Source organism: Orcinus orca, chromosome 7, assembly GCF_937001465.1.
Source record: "Orcinus orca chromosome 7, mOrcOrc1.1, whole genome shotgun sequence".
Taxonomy (NCBI): Eukaryota; Metazoa; Chordata; class Mammalia; order Artiodactyla; family Delphinidae; genus Orcinus; species Orcinus orca.
Genome location: NC_064565.1, coordinates 25,839,557 through 25,852,349, shown reverse-complemented (window position 1 = coordinate 25,852,349; position 12,793 = coordinate 25,839,557). Strand labels below are relative to the sequence as shown.

At 42.8% G+C, this 12,793-nt stretch overlaps 1 protein-coding gene across 3 annotated transcripts in view; it reads right to left on the bottom strand.

Moving 5' to 3' along the window:
* The window catches only part of MGAT5 (alpha-1,6-mannosylglycoprotein 6-beta-N-acetylglucosaminyltransferase), a 370,454-nt gene that overhangs the window by 104,174 nt on the left and 253,487 nt on the right, over nt 1-12,793 (bottom strand). The window lies entirely within an intron of this gene.

Below are 12,793 nucleotides of genomic sequence, written 5' to 3'. Positions count from 1 at the left end.
TACACACCTTATTTCAACTCCTCTCTCTCGTCTGCAGTATTAAACTTGGGGATCGACAACCTGCAGGACCAGTTTAAGAAGCTCAGGTGCGACTTAAGTTAAAAATAGAGGTAGCACTTAGAAATGCACTGCCACGTTTCAAGAGCAGCAGGCAGACCAGCCATGTCTCTTCCCAGGCCCCACAGGACCCACAGGACCCTGACTGTCTATAACATGAGGGGATTCTCAGTTGAGACTCGTCCGGCAGGTGATTCGCAAGTACCCACAGAGCAGGCGTGTATTGCTTCCAAGGAGCCGGCCAGCAGCTGGGTGCCTTCCTGGTGTCATCCCCATCACGAGCCCTGGTCTGAACACAAGTCTTCCTAAAGTTGCTTATAATAAACCAGAAGCCGAAAGTACAGGCTGATGGATCTGAAAGGACCTTTCTGTGGAGATCTACCCTCAGGCCAAGCTCTGTCTTTTGCTTTGCCTTCAGATGGGAACACAGACTTCAGCTGTGGGAACGGTATTCAAAGGGAAGGTATTTACATTTCAAGGTAAATCAAAGAAATCCCATCATAAATGAGACACAGGAAATCTTGTACTTTTGGAAATCACTCCAACCCAGGCGGTAAACAAATGTGATTTTTTTTTTAAATAACTGACAATCTGAGTGCTTTATAGTGACCATTTCATTATATCTTCATAACAACCTTATAACATGTTTGTACAGATGAGAAAAGAGAGAGTTACTTAAACTACCCAAGTTGACACGCCAGGAAATGGCAATGTTGGGATTCAGAGCCAGACCAGCTGTTTCCAGAGCCCAAGCTCCTTAAAGCACTTTAATATACAGCTTCAGAGTCCAGATATTTTATTTTCTGGACTCTGTGAACCAGAGTGGTAAACATGCTTTGGAGGAGAATAATATTGTAAGGTAGACCAAAATACACATAAAAGACTACTTTAAAAATATATACATATATATAGAGAGGGGGGGGAGGGGGGAGGGAGGGAGGGGGAGGGGGAGGGGAGGGGGAGGGGAGGGGGAGGGGGAGGGGAGAGACTTTCCTCAGCTTGAGCTACTTATATGTATGTGGAAGCAAGCTGATTTTTTCTACGTGGTACAAACTGGAAGGGATTTCCTCAACATTAGTAATGATCTTTAAAGAATTTTAGGACATTTTTTTCTTATTAAGAAAAGCATTATTTTAAGTACTTGGAAAGCACCTATTCACAAATGATTACAAACCAAATCAGGTTGGTGAGTTTCCTGAGCTGACTCCTGCAATGACTTCTTTGAAGAATTACTGTTAGTTTAGACGGAATAGTTCATTCAGTGACAAACATTTTAGAGCACTCTTTCTATGAACCATATTTATATGCTAGGTATTGAGGAACTACAACATGAAGATGAGTTTCTGCCTTCATGGAGCTTACCAACTACTTAGTAAATTAGGTATACACTATATCTACCAAGCAGTTATAATGTCCTCGTTTGAAATGTAATTAACAACTTTTATTAAGTCCAACTGAACCTTCTTTCAACAGCATAAATTCTCCTAGGTCTGATTTTTCAACCAGTCAGTTCTAAACATCTCTTAAGAAGTACAAAATTCCTTCTAGCAGATGTCTGCCAGCCCTGCAGTGTTGGGGACCCCCATGTCACCTAGTCACCAAGGGCAGAAACTGCAGGGCCAGCTGGGCTCCCTCTGCAGCCTCACAGCCATCCAATTCACCAAGTCCAGGGGATGTCAGCTTCTCAGAAGCCATCTCCTCCTTCTCTCCTGTTCACCTTTTCTAGCTCTGACCTCACCAAATCTTGTCAAAACTTCAATAGATAAGTTTTTCTTTAAATAGAAATGGTTTTCCTGGTTATAATAGAAACACATCCTCAGTGTATAACTTTTTTTCAGACAATAAAGACAGTAGAAGGAAAGAATGATGTCACCCGTCATCTTACCACCTAGAAATAACCACTATTAGGCTCCTTTTTTCTAGACTCATGGATCCTTTTTAATCCTCAAACCAAAGCTGGGTCTTACAAAATTGGATCTTTTGTGAATTTCTTTTTTCTCTTACAGCAAGTGCTACAGGTATCTTTCTGGGGTAATAACCATAGCTCATCACTACTTCTTAAAGCAGCACAATACCTCAGCGCCTAGACTGAGGATGCAATGCCCATGGCTCTGTTCTGCCAGCATCACTTAGTGGAACTAACTGCACTTCCCACACCAGCCATGCAATTGTGTTCCATTCGGGTGGCTTGAACCGGTGCCAGTCTTGACCCCTTATCTCCCCCACTCCCCATGCCTCCAAGGATGGGCACATGATCCACAGGACTCGACTCGACCAAGGCTCACTTGAAAGGTGGGTTTACCATCCGAGTCCCGCCTATCACAGTTGCTCCATGATGCGCACGCTGCTTTTGGAGTCAACATCTTGCTGCTACGGTTACTAAGCTGGCAGGGTAGAAGTCCAGAGCTGCACATGTTATCTCCGTGCCCATGTGAGGAGAGCCTGCCTGAGAATGACGCTAATCCAGAGACATGCAGAGCCGAGATAGGGAGAGGGTAAAGAGACCCTCCAAGCCCTGAATCCAGCTCTGCCTTAAGCCGGTTTTCACAACTCCCAGTGACAAGAGCCAACAAACCCTTGTGACCAAGCCAGTTCGACTGAAATCCTGTCTAATACACCCTACCACTTTAGGATGTTTCCAATTCTTGACTATCTAAATCAATGACTATCGAATATCACTGCACCCGCATAAACTCTGCAGTGGATTTCCGAGTAGTCCCCACACCTCCAGCCTTGCCCCTTCGTCCCGTTCTCACTGCCTCCTAACTCCAGTCCATCCTTTGCGTTGCCTGACAAGGTATTCTTTGAAACAAATATGTGACTATGGCAGTTTCCTGCGGAAAAGCTTCACTTCCCTCAGGGGGAAGCAGCGCCCAAGTACACCTGTCATTCCAGGTCACCCTTCCGTGGATATCTCTTCTTCACGACCTACCCGGGGTTTTTAATGCCATGTTTTTCCATCTTATCTCATGCTGGCATGTGTCTGGCATGTCTATCACTTCCTCCTGCCTTTAAGTCTCAGCTCTCATTGCCTCCTAGTTGAAGGGTTCCCTGACTCCCTACGACTGAGGTGAGTACCCTTCTTCTGCTCTCTTAGACCACGAAGAGTTAGAGTCCTTATCACACATCACTGTCTCCACTTATGACTATATGCTCCTTGAGGACTGAGCCATGTTTTATGTGCCTCCGACTTCCAGGAGCCCAGAGCATAGTAGGAACTGAGGAAATATTTTTTGAATGAACAACTGATTAAGTCAATGATGAATGCTTCATTACCTGGTGTGACTGACTTTGTAGGCAGAGCTCTATTACTAGGCAGCAGAGGTCACGCCTGAATTACTTCCAGCATCATGTTCTTTGCACACAAGCTCCCAAACCAAAGCCCATTCTTCTCAGGATTCATCATTAGCTAAGGAAGCTCACCACTCTACCCTAGAACCTAGCTCAGGCCTAGTATAGTACAGATGTTCAATAAATATTTATTAAATAGATAAATGAACATATCTTTTTATCTAGGTCACAAAGTAGATTTGGGAAGAAGGGAAACAAATCAGTGATCTAGGCTTTTAAAATTCTAACATCACAGGTTTCTCAGTATCATCATTCATTCAACATTCGGCACATTTACTGAGCACTTACTATGAGCCAGGCAACAACTTAGGAGTTAAGGATATACCAGTGAACAAGATAAGCATGGATGAAGCTCCCCTCATGCAGCTTATATTCAGCCAGGGAGGAAGACAGTAAACAATTAAATAAAATAATTTAGTTTTGTACATAAAAAAAATAAACACAATTTGGTGACCAATATTGAACTCTCGTTAATGATGTCATGCTGAAACATCTAAGGGTTAAGTGTTCTTTTATGCATAAAAGGAAAAAAAATTGGATTGATGGATGGAAAGAAGATAGACATATAGATGGATAGGTCATAGAATAAAGTAAACTGTTAACTGTGGAGTCTAGGCTTTGGGTTTCTATTTTACATTTCTTTCCATTTTTGTATATTTCAAAAATTTCATAACAAAACAGGGAAGAATACTGGCTGCTGTCACTCACGGCACTCACAGTTTTGATGCTGACTCTGGTGATGACGAAACCTACATGACAGAAAAAAACTCTACTGAAAAATAGCTACATCACACAAGTAGCCATCTGATTTTAAAACGTGCACACAGTGATTCTTTGCTTCAACTTTCATCAAACTTGATTTTGTTTCCCAAATGGTAGTGATGCTAGGCTCTTTGAGAGACAGGAGGCTGGGATACAGCTAGGGAAACTATTATGTACAGTTGAGTTGAAAAGATGAGCATCTGAATTGTTGACAGAAGGCACACCAGAGTAAATTTTTCAAGTGTCAAAAAGCAATTTAGGAGGGAATGGACCCCTTAGAAGAACATTTCTCCTGGAGGCTGAGTCTCAGACTGAAGGAATTACAAGGCTGATCCTGTTACTCACTGGTCAGCAGAGATGTACAAGGCAAGAGCCCTCCCGGTCCAAGTGAAAGGCCAAAAACGCTGTTTGAATCAAAAACAGCTCCTTTGCTTGTCAGGCCCTGAAAATAAAGTCGTACATGGAAGCCATGGATCCTCAGCTGAAGCCAACATGTTTGTCACTCGCATGAAAGGGAACTGGCTTGTTTCTAAAATTCCTGTTTCGTCAGGCAAAATTTTTGGTCTACAAGCCACTATCCCCATCTGATCACGCAAATAAACATGGATGCAAACCCCAAGTCCTTGGAGAAACTCAAAGAGTTAGAATGTCAATGACAACGACCACCAGTATGATTTGAACAACTCTTGAAAACCCAACCATGTGAATCATTTCTGTGGGAAGACAAGGGAGAGTAACATGAGTTCACTGGCTTCAAGAAGCTTCTGTACTCTTAGATTTTTTTTTAATTGAAGTATAGTTGATTTATAATGTTGTGTTAATTTCTGCTGTACAGCCAAGTGATTCAGTTTATACACACGTGCGTGCACACACACACACACTTTTTTTTTTTTTTTTTTTTTTGGCAGTATGTGGGCCTCTCACTGTTGTGGCCTCTCCCGTTGCGGAGCACAGGCTCCGGATGCGCAGGCTCAGCGGCCATGGCTCACGGGCCCAGCCACTCCACGGCACGTGGGATCCTCCCGGACCGGGGCACAAACCCGTGTCCCCTGCATCAGCAGGCAGACTCTCAACCACTGTGCCACCAGGGAAGCCCCATTTTTTTAAAATATTCTTTTCCATTATGGTTTATCACAGGATATTGAATATAGTTCCCGGTGCTACAGTGTAATCTTAGATTTGTACATTTCTTACCCTTCCCTACATTGTTGCATGGACTAAAAATAGAACATGCATTATTGTTCAATTTAATTTAATTCAATCGATAAGTATTTTCTGAATGCCTACCATGTGCCAGATATTCTTCAAGGTATGGGAGTCTCAGCAATGAACAACACAGACAAAACTCCTACTAATACTATCCTCAGATTCCAGCAGAGAAAAAAAGAAAATAAACAAAAGTCCGTGAAGCATAAATGCTAAGTGATAATACAGTTATAGAGGAAAAGAAAGCAGAGAAGGGGTATAAGAAGTTGGGGGAGAAAGGAGTTGCATTTAAAAAAGGTAGGGGTGTCAGGGTTAGTCTCACTGAAGTGACATTTGAGTTAAAGATCTGAAGGAGGGGATATGGAAGTCTAAGGAAACAATGTCCTGGAGGATGGAACAACTGATGCAAAGGTCCTGGGGTAGGAATGTGCCTGGCCCATCCAAACAACAGTAAGGAGGCTAGAGAGTAGTGAGCAGCAGGACACGTAGTAAGAGATGAGGCTGGGGTGGGGGGTAGTGGGGCCAGACCACTCCAGGCCTTGAGGCAACTGGGGTGACTCATCTTCCCCTACAGTGAGAGGCTACGTCATTGTGGGCACAGGAGTGTCATGATGTTACTTACATTTTCATTAACTCCATTCTGTGGTTGGGTCTACTTTGTTCTTTATTCTCTTTTTTTTTTGCGGTACGCGGGCCTCTCACTGTTGTGGCCTCTCCCGTTGCGGAGCACAGGCTATGGACACGCAGGCTCAGCGGCCATGGCTCACGGGCCTAGCCGCTCCGCGGCATGTGGGATCTTCCCGGACCAGGGCACGAACCCCTGTCCCCTGCATTGGCAGGCAGACTCTCAACCACTGTGCCACCAGGGAAGCCCCTGTTCTTTCTTCTTAATTCAACCAATATTTATCACCAGTGATGTTACAACTTCAGGGACTGAGGACTCAGCAGTGATGATGCTCATGGAAATCGCAAAGTGGCATCTGGGCAGGCACACAGGTGTGGGGTGGGGGAGGGGAAAGGAGCAGAAGCCCGAGGCTCAGGGAGGGAAGGCTTTCTGGAGGACAGGACACCTCCCTGGAGGGTGAGCAGGGGGGACGTGGGGAGCGAGGGACACGGTCTCCAGACAAAGGAACAGCACATGCAATGGCCTGGCTGTCAGAGAGAACTTGGCACCCTGGGAGACCTAAAAGCCTACACAGGAGACAGCACCACATCAGAGGCCAGATGGTATAACAAATGCAAAGGGGTTGGAGGTGAAACAGGGAGGCTCTAATGCCTCCAGAATCCCCAATCTGTTCCTCACTCAACTCTATCGCAGCTCCCAAATTTCTACATGTATCGAGAAACGCTGAGCATCTCCCAGCCCGGATTATAATTACACAATATGAGCCACCCAGAAGGCAAATTCTCAAAAGGACTAAAAAAAATTACTTAAGTAAAAATAAACCCGTACAAACAGACTTTGCTTCGAAAATGGGACATGTTCTATTACAGTGATATGAACAGTGAGGTTGCTAAACAGACTAATAAGCGCTACGGAAACTTTTCAACGACAGGAGGTAAATATAAGTCTGAGATGCAGCTTGCCTGAAACTAGGAATGGGGAATCTGGTAATCTCTGCTTTTGCTACTTTCAGCCACAGTCTTCAGGGCAAGAGAGGACAAAACTCAATTAGATGAAGATGTTTTCCCATGACTGATGAAGTTGTGAAAGAGGGTGTCAGGCAGATAATTAGAACTATTCAAATACGGGATAATGCAAGGTGCAAGGCACCACCTTCAGGGGGTTATTTTCTCTTGTAAATGGTACAGGCAGATGTCTTCTCTATTTGATTTTTCTGTGTGGGCAGATTCCTTTACTGGGGTTCGATGCACCTTGTTTGGGACTGAGAAAAATAAGAGAATACCCGATTTTTTCTAAACTCCTTCAGGAGTTTAGAAAAAGCAGTATGCACAGCAGATTAAAGGCTGTTGACGGAAATAATGCCTAAATATAGGGTCAAGTCCCTGGCAAGCCCAGAAAAGGCAACAATTAATCCTCAACAAGAATTAGCAAAAGTACCCCAAATAAATACAAAGTCCGCTTGATAGACTATATAAAACAGCCTTGGAAACAATGGTTTGAAAAGTTGAACCTTGAAAATAGTTTTTGACATAGTAAATGGAAAAATAGCAGGTATAAAATTTTAGTGTGCGTGTTATAACTATGCAAAAATACACCCCTGAAAAAGATACTAATGCTTACATTAGGATATGGGGGCCTTTTTCTCTGGGGAGGCTTCCCCTGTTTTTATAATAGGGTTATTATTATTTTTTTAATTTGATTGGAAAGATGGAAGTCATTTAAATAGAGACTTCAAGAGAAAAATAAAATTTTGCTGTAAGGGTGATATGAAGGCAGCAAAGTGGTGAAGAATCATGGTGGCACCTTCAGAGACCAGCAGACTGCCTGGTGAGGTCGGGGAGGCCAGGGGAGGGCCGTGGTAGGGGAGAGAAGGCAGGGGGCCAGAGAGCTATGCTATGGAATTTGGAACTGACCCCACGGGCAAAGGGAAGGCACTATGGTTTTTGAGGAGGAATAGCTTGGTCCATGCTGAGCTTTTCAGAGCTGGCTCTGGGGCAGGAGGAGGGTCTCAGTGCCCAGCTCAGAAGCGACACTAGAGTATTGACAAAAGGGAAAAAGGACAAGAGGCCTGCCCTGATGGAGGAAGAACTGCACTTCTCAGCTCAGCTTCCTGGAAAAAAAGCGATCTTTGATCGCTCAAAGATCTAGTTAAATGTCCTTACTGTTGTCTGACCACTCGGCTGGTCCCTATAGAAGCTGCTTAGGAAGGTGCTGGGAACAGTCTATGCTGACACACAAAAATGCCCAAATGCAAACAGAATACACAGAGAGGATAGTTCTAGGGAAATTCTGAGATTTGGGGCAAAACAGTGAAGAAAAAGAAAGCCAGGCTTTTCAGCTTGTAGAAATTCTACCAACTTAGTGAGGAAATGAGTTAGAGGAGAAATACAAGCAGCCTTAAAGTGAGAAGTGCTCTCTGAATATTCAAGAGCATCGACCGGGTCACGAGCATCCGTCTCACTTCCCTACCCCTAAACATGCTTCAGGAACAGTGTGGGTGCGTTCTTCTCTTTCCTTATCCTCCTGCTGGGCCCTTTCTAGACAGCCTTCTCCACCCTCTCCCTGTACTGCACACCTGCCAGAACACTGGTAATCCCATAATAAGACAGCCGGACTTGACGACGACCTGATTCTACAAGTACAACACTACTTCTGTGGTCTCCAAACTTTTCCTTGTGCATCCCATCAAGAGAAAACAATCCAGGTACACCCACAGTGTATGTGCACATTATACATCAATTATGTAATGATTACTATCAGCCCATCTATTTAGCACTAGTAAATCTGTTTCATTTTTTAAAAATTGACAAGACATAGGTACACTTTTGACACTTTCATCTTCTACTCAAAGGAATGGTCTTCCCCTTCAGGCCATGAGAATAGTCACACTTACCGGAAGGAAGATTCTATGGCAACGACCGAGTTAGACTGGACCCGGACTTAGCCACGAGGAAATTTTCCATCACCCTGTTACTTGATGGGTTTTGCCACCATTGATGGTCCCCACCTTGCTCCGCTGTCTCATTAGGAATTGTAAAATGCTGATTTTCTAAGTTTTCATTCCTTTTGCATTTATTAGCTGTGATTTCCCCATAATTAACAACGTTCTCTCATCAACTATTTGATTATCTTCAAATACAATTTGTCCTAGAAAGGCACGATCAAAGCTGGATTCTTTCCATTTATTTTTCAGAGTAATGAAGTCAGTGTCTTAGCAACTCGCAAAGGTGATCGATTGATTTTCCGGGTTTTTCTTGCTTGGACTATCATTCTGGATTCATGGATTATTTTCCATTGGTTTGATTCAAATCCACTGCAGTCACTATTTTTTTTGATGCTCAAACTACCCCAGCTTTGGCTCCTGTGTCCTTCTGACTCCACCCCAGGGGTCCTTCTTAGCTTCGTTGCTTCCACGTGAAAGATGTCCCATCTTTAACGGTTCCTGCCCTGGACCTGGAATCACCTATTTATCTTAGAAAGAGGATCCTTTAGTGGGAAAGGTACTTAGGAAATCCCAATCTGAGTGTTAAGGATACTCACTGCCACTGGATTGTCTTTACTTTTGACCCTTTTCAAAGTACAGAGTTAGGAAACATTCCTTTTCAGAGAGAAAATATAAGTTCATAGTGATATTTCCTATTCAAGCTGAGTATTATACAATCTTTACTTAAAATTCTTTATACACTCCCCTCTTCCTATATACTGCAAACTGTAGTTCCTACAGTATAACTGTAATAGTTTCAAATAACAATATAAGTATTCCCCACTACAACTGTATGGTCCAAAGACTGTGCTTAAAATCACTTGAAATAATTATTTTATCTGTGTGAGAGATTAGCACCAACCTGATACAGATTTCTTGTTTCATTTTTTGATCTCTTTTCAATCTTTAGTGAATTCTTTTTTCTTTTTAAATTATGTAAAACATTTCTATGGTTCCAAAGTCAAAATAAAGTACGTTAAGAGACATCTAGCACAGGGAACTATATTCAATATCCTGTAATAAACCATATGGGAAAGAATATAAAAAAGAATGTATCTGTATGTATAACTGAATCACTTTGCTGTACAGCAGGAGTTAACACAACATGGTAAATCAACTATACTTCAATTAAAAAAAAGAGACATTTATTTCCTATCCCTGTCCCTGCAAACCCTCCTCCAGTGGTAATCATTTTTATTAGCTTGTTATTCTTCCATTGTTTCTTTTGAAAACACAAGCACATTCATACATGTACACACACTTCCCTCCCACCATACCCTTCTTATATAGAAGGGGGTGACTCCACATACCTGCCTGCACTTTGGTTTTTATCACTTAATATATCCTAGACATCTCCCTCCAGAGACTGGAGTCTTCCCTCGGCCCTTTTGCACAGTTACACATGACTTCACTCTATCAACAGACCATATTATTCACTCAGTCCCCTATTAGGAACCTCTGGGTTATTGCCAGTCTTTTCCTAGTACAAATCGTGCCACAATAAATGGCCTTGTACACACTGTACACATACCACGTCTGACCTTTGCTCACTTATCTTTGGGATGGATTCCTAGATATGACCTTGTCAAAGGAAGGATGTCTAGGAAGCTATGCTAGACAGTGACAAATCCCCTTGCACAGGGGCAAGTACCAGCTGGGCTGCATTCCCACTGCTTCCCCTAAGTCTCACCATAGGAAGAGCTGCGTCAGCAAACTTTCAGATTTTTGCCAATCTGATATGCGGGACATGGGATCTTGGTGCAGTTTTTAAATGCATTTCTCTTATCATGAGTGAGGTTAACATGTTTTCATATATTGGGGGCAATACATTTCTTTTTTCTCCGAACTGCTTTTGCCCATTTCCTACTGGACTGTGGAATGTTTTCTTCTCAATTTTTAGAAGCTCTTTATACATTAGTGATATTAATCCTCTGCAACACAATTTGCTATGGTGTTATTTTTCTGTGTTGTTGATTTTGCCATACAGGTTTCGTTTTTTTTTTAGGCAGACAAATGTATCAGTTTTGCCCCCCGCCCCACCCCCACCCCCGATTCCTGCTGAATTCTGAGTCAGTTAAGAAACTATCCCTTTCCCAGGTTAACAAGAATTAATCTATTTTTCCATCTTTAGTTATATTGTAAGCAGTGAATTGATTTCAATTCAATCAGCCAACACTGCTGAAATCCTCCATTCATGGAGAATAAAAATAAGTTCTTTTGGACTCTGAATTCCAACATTCTAAAAGAGAACTTCTTTCTGGAAAAGCCTCCTATTTCTACGCCCCAGATATAGGGAAATACCATCCCATGGAGGGAATAGATATACCGTGTCATTTAAGTAGTGTTGGCCATTTTGGACACAGCTAGACATTTTATGTATGTGAAGTAACATACAAGACACTTCTTAGGTTATTTTGTGTCACCTCATCGCAGCCCCTCAAAGTACACAGCAGTGTCGATCCAAAGGTAACTCTAGCCATGTCTCACCATGCTGCCAGCCACCTGTCACCCACCATGCCCTGTATTAGTTTGTCCCCTGAACTGTGCCCCCGTGACAGGCTACGATAGGATGACAGAGCTCCAGGAGCGGTAATAATAATGTCTACGATGCATACAGAACACTCTCAAACACCGCTCTGAGCTAAAATGAACATTTAAACATGAGTCGATTTTTAAAATCACTTCCCCATCTGCCACAGCCCTTCTTAATTCATCCTTCCTTCTCATACTTCACACCCAAGGATTAGTCCAATGTGTTCGCTGCTGCACTTAGTGAATCCGACAAAAGGTCACCTTCAGGTGGCTGCACGTGAGGGGGAAGGGTCAATACATGGGGAAAAGGCACAGCAGAGAGGCTTGGGTTTTAAAGAAGGAAACAGATTCGCAGCTCAGATCCTAATTCCAGGATGGAAATCTCTGGATTAAAATTATTCCGATAATTTAGGAAAATGGAAATCTGCACTCTGAGTGTCCAAATGGACTGTTTAACTCGGGGGACCTTTCATTTCCAGAACAGGAATTCACCTCAACAAGGGGAATCACCAAGGTCTATGGACTTAAACAATAAATTCATTTTTGGCATGAATACTACAGGATCCGGTATTTGGCTTCACAGTCCTCAGCTAATTATAAACGAAATGAAGCTACGGGCAGGTAGACTGATGGCAGCAACAAGAAATGGTGAATGTGGGAAAGGAACACACAAAATTGCTGATAGGCTACAGTTGGGGCCAGCAGGTTCATCAACTTTTAGCCTGTCCACTACAACACTTTACAAAATAATCACTGCTCGTGGCAACATGGACACCACGTGAGCAAGAGAGGTTGAGATTTCATCCTAGGCCCAAAGTTTAAGAAGCCAGTAAGGTATGAAAGAGTTTTAAATCGTTCCATTTTGAAAAGACTGACTTTTTTTTCTTTGCAAAGGTTGATGCTTAAAGAATGAAGATTTAATTACTTGGAAAATGTACGCACATGGAAGACCTCATTCCTCTTGAATATCAAGTGGACCCTAAACAGTGTCTGTGTCGCATGAAGCATGTTTACTGCCTGCCAAAGTCCATCCAAAGTCCTTTCCCAGATGGTTTCCAGTGACACCTCATATTGAATATTTTTCTCCAGAACATTTCTAAGTTTTTTTACAAAATGTTCACATAGCCTTTCAATTCCGGTTTTTAAAAAAAATCCAGTTATTCCCAAGAAAAAAAGGTTCTACAGCACCCATTCCTACAGCTAAGGGCTCCGGGAATCACAACTGAAAACACATGGTGGCCTCCTTTCTTTTCCCATTTGTCTTTGGCAGCATTCTG